The sequence below is a fragment of the Rhinopithecus bieti genome, unplaced genomic scaffold (assembly GCF_001698545.2).
Source record: "Rhinopithecus bieti isolate Rb0 unplaced genomic scaffold, ASM169854v2 scaffold_15296, whole genome shotgun sequence".
Taxonomy (NCBI): Eukaryota; Metazoa; Chordata; class Mammalia; order Primates; family Cercopithecidae; genus Rhinopithecus; species Rhinopithecus bieti.
In genome coordinates, this window is record NW_016809075.1 from 3,997,395 (window position 1) to 4,006,578 (window position 9,184).

At 44.6% G+C, this 9,184-nt stretch overlaps 1 protein-coding gene and 1 pseudogene across 1 annotated transcript in view; both read right to left on the reverse strand.

The window, feature by feature from the left end:
* Positions 1 to 8,629, reverse strand: part of LOC108539660 (zinc finger protein 788-like) — a 20,215-nt gene extending 11,586 nt beyond the window's left edge. The window contains exon 1 of the mRNA XM_017888519.1: positions 8,416 to 8,629. The gene's annotated coding sequence lies outside the window, so the exon portion shown is untranslated. The remainder of the gene's footprint in view (positions 1 to 8,415) is intronic.
* LOC108539661 (probable ribosome biogenesis protein RLP24 pseudogene) lies at positions 2,354 to 2,845 on the reverse strand (annotated as a pseudogene).
* Positions 8,630 to 9,184: the final 555 nt, after the last annotated feature.

The window sequence follows — 9,184 nt, forward strand, 5'->3', positions numbered from 1 at the left end:
TGCGCCCGGCCCAACCCCATTTCTTAATGTAAATACAGGAGTATTATTTATTCTAGCCCATCAAGTTTAGCCATCTACTCCATTTTATGATCAGGATGAATATCCAATTCAAAATACGCACTAATTGGCACACTCCAAGCAGTAGCCCAGACAATCCCAGAAGAAGTTGCCTTAGGCTGGGCGCGGTGGCTCACGCCTGTAATCCCAGCACTTTGGGAGGCCGAGGCGGGCGGATCACCAGGTCAGGAGTTCGAGACCAGTCTGACCAACATGGTGAAACCCCATCTCTACTAAAAATACAAAAAATTAGTTGGGCATGGTGGCACACACCTGTAATCCCAGCTACTCAGGGGGCTGAGGCAATAGAATCACTTGAACCCTGGAGGCAGAGGTTGCAGTGAGCCAAGATTACGCCATTGCACTCCAGCCTGGGGGACAGTGCGAGACTCTTATCTCAAAAAAACAAAACAAAACAAAACAAAAAAACAGTTGCCTTAGCCATTCCTTTTCTATCAGTTTTCTTGATAAGTGGGTCATTTGCTTTATCAACTCTTATCACACAAGAAACTGGATAATTTTATCATCACAACCCCTGGCCATAGTAGGATTCATTTCAATGCTAGTGGAAACTAACTGAGCCCCAGTCCACTTAGAAGAAGGCAAATCAGAACTAATCTTGGTCTTCAATGTCTACTATCCCTATTTTTCATTGCAGAATACACTAATATTAATATAATAAACGCCCTAAATACTATTATTTTACTAGGAGCATTACATGATATAGTCACACTAGAAATATACACAATTTTGTTACTAAAACACTTATATTAACAATTTTAGGCTGGGCGCAGTGGCTCATGCCTATAATCCCAGCACTTTGGGAGGCCGAGGTGAGCAGATCACTTGAGGTCAGGAGTTCGAGACCAACCTGGGCAACATGGTGAGACCCTGTCTCTACTAAAAATACAAAACTTAGCCAGGCGTCGTGGCGCGTGCCTGTAATTCCAGCTGCTTGAGAGGCCAAGGTATGAGAATTGCTTGAACCCAGGAGGCAGAGGTTGCACTGAGCCGAGCTCACGCCACTGCATGCCCAGCCTGGGCAACAGAGCAAGACTCCATCTCAAAAGAAAAAAAAAGAAAAACACAATTTTATTCTTATGAATTCAGGTATCATACCCATGATTTTGGTATAATCACTTACGCATTTTTTTTTTTTTTACTTTTAAATTGTTTTACATGCAAATAATGAACAGATGTTTTCCCCTAAATTCTACTTTTCAAAAACAAGAGTTTGTTTTTTTGTTTTTTGTTTTTTTTTGAGACTGAGTCTCACTCTGTTGCCTAGGCTGGAGTGCAGTGGTACCATCTCGGCTCACTGCAATCTCCGCCTCCTGGGTTCAAGCGATTCTCCTGGCTCAGCCTCCCAAGTAGCTGGGACTACAGGCACGTGCCACCCTGCCTGGCTAATTTTTTGTATTTTTAGTAGCGACAAGGTTTCACTGTGTTAGCCAGGATGGTCTCGAACTCCTGACCTTGTGATCTGCTCGCCTTGGCCTCTCAAAGTGCTGGAATTACAGGCATGAGCCATCACGCCTGGTGACAAGAGTTTTTTAAAAGAAAACCACGTAATAGATTTTAAAAGGCAATGAGATTCCTCTGCTTCTAGATCGTTGCTAGTCTAGAAAAATAAAGTTTGTTCTACCAGGAATCACAAGTTAGAACTGAGTCTTCTCCAAAGTGGAAATTCTAGAGTGCAGTGCCATTCCAGGCAAAGATTATTCAGTTCTCATCCCCAATATCCACAACTCCCTATCAGAACGATTAAACCAGGTCAAAACAGTCCAGCATGAGGCTTCATCAAACAATGCCATTATGCTCTTCTAAGATGCAAATAAACCCAAACAGGAAATACTAAAAAAAAATATTTGATGCTGTCATACAAATTGTTAGGTCCTTGTTGTATTTCCCTTCTATAACTTTAAATAAATATTTTACTCCAAATAATATTTTATTTTATACATCACTAGCCATGAATTTTTGCCATTAGTTATTATATAAATGCTGCCAAGTGCCATTATCCAAATGGCATAACCATGTTATGTCCACAATTCACTTCTACAGTTATAAGTAGAATTTTCATGATTTTACATAAGTACATCTATCCATGAAGATTCAACACTGAAATGCAATCTAATATCCGTAATATCTGATGTTTTGTAGATGGCAATGTAGGAAAAATATATTTTAATCACTTTTCAAGTGACCTTATATAAAAAATAAACTAAGAATTTAGCAGTTCTAATTCTCCAAGGGGCTTTTTCAAACGTACATAAAGAAATGGTTACGGAGATTTTTAAGAAGCATATTCCATGTCCACATCCTGTTGTAAACACTGTACCATTTTCTCTTCCAACTGCTTCCCTTTGCCTGCAAAAGGAGCTAGGATAAGATGGATGTTTTGCTTGACTTCTTTGCTATCCTGAGCTTTCTGTAGCTCTTTACTTTTCTTCAATCAGTTTATTATAAATTTAGCTTGCCATTTCTGTTTGATCTCTTCAACTCTCTTCATTGCATCAACAGTTTTATTCCATAGCTCTCGCTGGTATTTGATAGGTTCATTTCTATGTTTCTCAAATTCAAATGAATTTTCCACTGTAAGCTCTTTACTAGTTGCTTTCCAGAATGCTTTCGTCCACCTAACCTTGTGAGGATTGCACTTCTTTTTAAAATTTTTATGACATTTAGATTTACAAAACCTGAACACTTTGCAATTGTTGCAGAAGAACATCATGCCATGGCCAGGGTAGATGGGCCCCAAACAGAAATAACACTTCTCGATACGCATGTTGAACCCGCATGGGTCCCCACCGACCAAACGCCCAACTTACGCATCTTCTGTGAAAAAACTGTTTACCCCAGACATGAGCCCTGTGTGTATGATATATCTCAATGCCCATCCTAATATCTAGTATCCCACCACAAACATAAAAAATATGTATGATAAAATGGTTACTTTAATAGAACAAATTATGGAGGTTTAAACCTTCTTATTACTAGAACTGTAGGAACTGAAGCCACTCCTGAGAATTCCAGATTCTCCATGGTACCTAGGACACCATATCCTACAGTAGGGTCAGTTAAATAAGCTACCCAGCCCATACCTTGAAAATGCTGGTTTATATTCTTCCCATTCAAATTCATCCCCTACATCTCCTCACTATTCTTTTTATACTATTTTCACAGAGACTGTGACTACAATAATGGACTCACATTGGCTCCTAATCTGAATGAGGTTAGAAATATGCTAGCCATTATCCCCATTCTAACGGAAAAAGTGCCTGCTCCACAGAAGTCACCACCGAAGTAGTTCCTTATATAAGCAACAGCATCTCTAATCCTAGTAGATCCTAGTAGTTATCATCAACAATATGATACACTCCAGACAACGAACAATCACAAAAGCCCTAAACCAAACAGCATCCCTTATAATTATCATAGCACTGTTGATAAAATTAGGACTATCCCCCTTTTACTTCTGAAGTAATGCAAGGGGTCTCACTAATATCAAGTGTAATTCTCCTTACATGACAAAAACTAGCACCAATCTCCATTTTATTTCAAGTCTACCCATCAACAGACTTTTTTTTTTTTTTTTTTTTTGAGGCGGAGTCTCACTCTGTCGCCCAGGCTGGAGTGCAGTGGCCGGATCTCAGCTCACTGCAAGCTCCGCCTCCCGGGTTTACGCCATTCTCCTGCCTCAGCCTCCTGAGTAGCTGGGACTACAGGCGCCCGCCACCTCGCCTGGCTATAGTTTTTTTTTTTTTTTTTTGTATTTTTTAGTAGAGACGGGGTTTCACCGTGTTAGCAGGATGGACTCGATCTCCTGGACCTCGTGATCCGCCCATCTCGGCCTCCCAAAGTGCTGGATTACAGGCTTTGAAGCCACCGCGCCCGGCCCCCCATCACAGACTTAAGCATACTATGGGAGATTGCAACACTATGGGAGATTGGTTAAGGGGGCCTTAACCAAACAACTCTGAAATATCTTGGCCTATTCGGCAATTGCTCACAACAAATTGAATAATCACAATTTTACCATCTAATCCTTCTTTCACAATCCTAAACCTATCAATTTATGTAAATCTAGCAATTACAATATTTATACTATTTAACCTAATATACACAAAACATTATTATTATCTACGTATGTAATAAATTACCACTCCTAACTTCCATGATTCTCCTCACTCTCTAAGGGGGTTACCTCCAGCTATAGGATTTGTGTGCCCAAATAGGTATAGGGTAAATCCCAAAGTGCTGAGATCACAGGAATGAGTCACCATGCCTGGCCAAATGTAATTTTTATTTTTTATTTTATTATTTATTTACTTTTATTTTTATTTATTTATTTTTTGAGACAGAGTCTCACTCTGTCACCCAGGCTGGAGTGCAGTGGCGCAATCTCCACTCACTGCAAGCTCCGCCTCCCGGGTTCATGCTATTCTCCTGCCTCAGCCTCCCAAGTAGCTGGGACTACAGGCGCCCACCATCACGCCCGGCTAATTTTTTGTATTTTTTTTTTTTAGTAGAGACGGGGTTTCATCGTGTTAGCCAGGATGGTCTCGATCTCCTGACTTCATGATCCGCCCACTACACTGGACAACACATAGTGAGACCCCATCTCTTTTAAAATTTTGTAAAATAAAGAAATAATAAATCTGTTATCAAGCCACAAAGACACAAAGATACTTTAAATGCGTATTTTACATGAAACGAACAGATGGAAATGGCTACTTACAACATGATTCCAAGTACATGACATTCTGGACAAGGCAAAACTCTAGAGGCTACAAAATCATCAGTTGTGCAAAGGGATTAAGGGGTTAGTAGAAGAGAGGGAGGGAAGTGTGATGACTACATGAAGCAAAAGGGATTTTAGGGCAGTGAAACTCTTCTGTATAAGACTGTTGGGTATAGGCCGAGCACAGTGGCTTGCGCCTGTAATCCCAGCACTTTGGGAGGTCAAGGTGGGTGGGTAGATCACCTGAGGTCAGGAGTTCGAGAACAGCCTGACCAACATGGTGAAACCCCATCTCTACTAAAATACAAAATTATCCAGGTGTGGTGGCAGTCACCTGCAATCCCAGCTACTTGGGAGGCTGAGGCAGGAGAATCACTTGAACCCAGGAGACGGAGACTGCAGTGAGCCAAGATCACACCATTGCACTCTAGCCTGGGCAACAGAGTAAGACGCCATCTCAGTAAATAAATAAATAAGTAAATAAATAAGACTGGTGGGCCAGGTGTGGGATTACAGGCTGGGATCACGCATGTAATCCCAGCACTCTGGGAGGCCAAGGCAGGTGGATTATCTGAGGTCAGGAGTTCGAGACAAGCCTGGCCAACATGGTGAAACCCTGTCTCTACTAAAAATACAAAAATTAGCCAGCACCTGTAATCCCAGCTACTCAGCAGGCTGAGGCAGGAGAGTTGCTTGAACCCAGGAGGCAGAGGCGGCAGTGGGCCAAGATTGAGCCACTGCACTCCAGCCTGGGCAACAAGAGCGAAATCCTGTCTCAAAACAAACAAACGAAAAACAAAAACAAACAAAACTGGTGGGTATATGACACTTGTAGTTGTCAAAATCCTACTGCCATCCTGCTCACTGATGTGCTCAATGACAGTTTCTCGTCAACACTGTATCATTCCCCACCGCACTGTGTACCCCACATACATTTTGATTTGCTTCACCCTGTTGGGGTGGGTTTTCATTGTCCTGTGGAATCATATTCCTCATTCACTAGTCTGAGAGAATCCAGATGACAGGAATCATTTCTCTTTTCCTTCAATAGCACCATCCAATTGGCTGACCAGCCACGTTTCAAAGTAACGGAAACTGGAGTTGGAGGAGAAAAGCTGAGCATGGCAAGGAGTTGGCTAACTAGATGAAGAGTGTACCAGTCATCTCCTTTCACCCTGGAAAATTCAGTGGCTCCCTTTGGAGGCCCCACCCCCACACCACACGCTAACTTGTGGGAAGAGTGGCCCCACGGGTGATACTCTCTAAACCCTCCTAGAGACATGGAAAGTGTGGGCATGTTGGGGTAGCCCCAGGCAGTTCTAAACCCCAATACCAGGGAAAGATAGGAGGGGTCTCCTGAAGACACATCACCCCACAAAGTTTCCAAAGGGGAACTGAGGCAAGAGAATAGGGTCTGGAGGCAGGGAACTTAAGGCCAATTTGTGCCGACTTCCTAAAGCTGAATCAAGGAAAAACACCAAAGTCTGGGGTCAGGGAATCTAAGGCCAATAAATGCTGATTTCCCAAAGCTGGATCAAAAGGAAAACACCTGGGTCTGGGGGCAGGGACCCTAAAGCCAATTAATGCCAACTTCCAAAAGCTAAACCAAAAGGAAAAAATCCTATCTCACCCATGGGATCAAAGACTACTCTCTCTTTACAACCCTTCCCCTTCCACCTTCTCAGATGGAAAAGAAAAGTGTATCTGCATAGGGTACCAATTAACCTCAGCCTTTAATTAGCCTCGGACCAAATCCTTCATCCAGGACCAAATCCTACATCAAGAGAAGGGGTAGCCGAAAGGGACCTCAAAAGGAGTACTTAAAACCTAGAAAACTTTGTAACTGAGTCCTTGAGCCACTTGCTGGGCCCACTCCCATCTTGGAGTGCTTTCTCCCTTTAATAAATCTCTGCTTTTCTTTCGTTGCTTCCTTCCTGTGTTTCGTTAGTTACTTTGTTAGTGCGTTTTGTTCAATTATTTGTTCAAAATGCCAAGGACCTGGACAGCTCACACTCACAACCTTCTTTCAGGTAACAAAACCTCAAGTGCAAGATATTCGGAGCAGGTGTTTGTGCCCTAAGGAAAGATAACAGGAGGAAAGGAACAAGGGTTTTTTTTCACTGGAGTGTCAAGAGGTTATTTTCTACTTTCCTCTTATGTGAAATGTTCAGAAATAGAACAGAAATATTTTTAAAAGTCACCCATGGTTCTGTTAAAAAAAATTAAGAAACCATTAAAATATTTCATCTGTTTGAAGGAAAGGATGAATATATTGTACAATATAGAACAAATAGGCCAGACACGCTGGCTCACGCCTGTAATCCCAGCACTTTGGGAGGCCGAGGTGGGTGGATCACTTCAGATCAGGAGTTCGAGACCAGCCTGGCCAACCTGGTGAAACCCTGTCTCTACTAAAAATACAAAAATTAGCCGGGCATGGTGGTGGACGCCTGTAATCCCAGCTACTCTGGGAGGCTGAAGCAAGGGAATCGCTTGAAGCCGGAAGGTGGAGATTGCTGCGACCGAGATTGCACCATTGCACTTCAGCCTGGGTGACCGAGACTCCATCTTAAAAAAAAAAAAAAAAAAAAAAAAAAAAAAAAAAAAAAAATAAAAAAACGGGGAATTGGAGAAGTTAATGTTTGGAAATATGAGAAGGGAACTGAAAATGGAAGATGCTACTGCAGGCCTTTAAAGAGTTAGGCTGGGGTCATAGCGGGGAAGATGTGAGACCCTGCAGACCACAGATTTGGAAAATGGAGGGGGAAACCAGTCCATGTGGGCAGCGGGAAAAACCTTAAGTAATCAGACTGAAGTGTGTGCAGTGCACTAAAGTCCCACCTGAAATCCAACGCAACTGCAATATTTCCATGTTTCTGGTAACCACACACCATGACTGCGTGCTTCTCATTCATGAATTCCCATTTGCACAAACTCTTGAAATTTTATCAGTGCTTCTTTGTTTTTTTTTCTTTCTTTTTTTTTTTTTTTTTTTGAGGTGGAGTTTCGCTCTCGTTACCCAGGCTGGAGTGCAGTGGTGTGATCTCGGCTCATCGCAACCTCCACCTCCCGGGTTCAAGCGACTCTGCCTCAGCCTGCCGAGTAGCTGGGATTACAGGCACACGCCACCACGCCCCGCTAATTTTGTATTTTTAGTAGAGACGGGGTTTCTCCATGTTAGTCAGGTTGCTTTCGAACTCCTGACCTCAGGTGACCCACCTGCCTTGGCCTCCCAAAGTGCTGGGATTAAAGGCGTGAGCCACCGCGCCCTGCCATTTTAACTTTTAAGAGGAGAAAAGACGACTGGGGACCCCACAGACTACCGCTTTTCTGACGCAAGAACCCCACACCCGAGACGGGATTCCCCCCATGATCCTCTCCATGGCCCAGCAAAATCTGACGAGACCCGCGGCTGAGGGCGCGGAGCTGCCCAAAGTGGGCTCCGGGGCCGGGGCCGCAGTCGCTGCGCAGGGACGAGACAGGATGCCCCGGGTCCGGGATGCCGGCCGGCCCCACAGACCCCGGAGTCGCCGCGGGGAGGTCCGGGTCCTGCCACAGCCGGTTCTAACCAGCCCTTCGCCCCCGCCTCAGGATGCCTGGCCCCACACACTCACCATGTCTGAGCTCCCAACTTTATTCCCCAGGGCTCATGCGACTAGAGAGGAACACAGCGCAGGTGACAGAGCGACAGGAGCTCTGGCGGAGAAACCTGGAGCCTCTCAGAGCCGAGAGTTCATAGAGCCGGAAAGAGGGTTCCAACGGTAGTTACCACAACAACAAAAGAGACCGCGGGCGTGCGCCGCAGTCTCCTTCCCAACAAAAACAGTTGTCAGGGTCCCGCCCCGGCGCTCCTGATTGGACCGTGCGCCCAGCCTCGCCCTCTGAGCCCTGAGTGACAGCAGAAGCCCGGGATAATGGGGCGCTGCGGCGCCAGACTGGTTCTATTCACTTTCTTTTTAAGGCCCACCTCCCTCCCTGTGCCCTGATCCTTGGATATTTGCATTTCCGCCAAACTTTCCTGAACTTCATATATATGATTGATTGATTGATTGATTAACTGAGACGGGATCTCGCTCTTCTCTCCCAGGCTGAAGGTGCAATGGCGCGACCTCGGCTCACTGCAACCTGTGCTTCCTGGGTTCAAGCGATTCTCCCGCCTCAGCCTCCTGAGTAGCTGGGATTACAGGCACCTGCCACCACGCCCAGCTTATTTTTGTTATTTTTAGTAGAGACAGGATTTCACCATGTTAGTCAGGTTGGTCTCGAGCTCCTGACCTCAGGTGATCCGCCCGCCTCGGACTCCCAAAGTGCTGGGATTACGTCAGCCACCGCGCCTGGCCTCTTTCCTGAACTTTAGAAAGGGCACTGACCTCTCCTTCACTC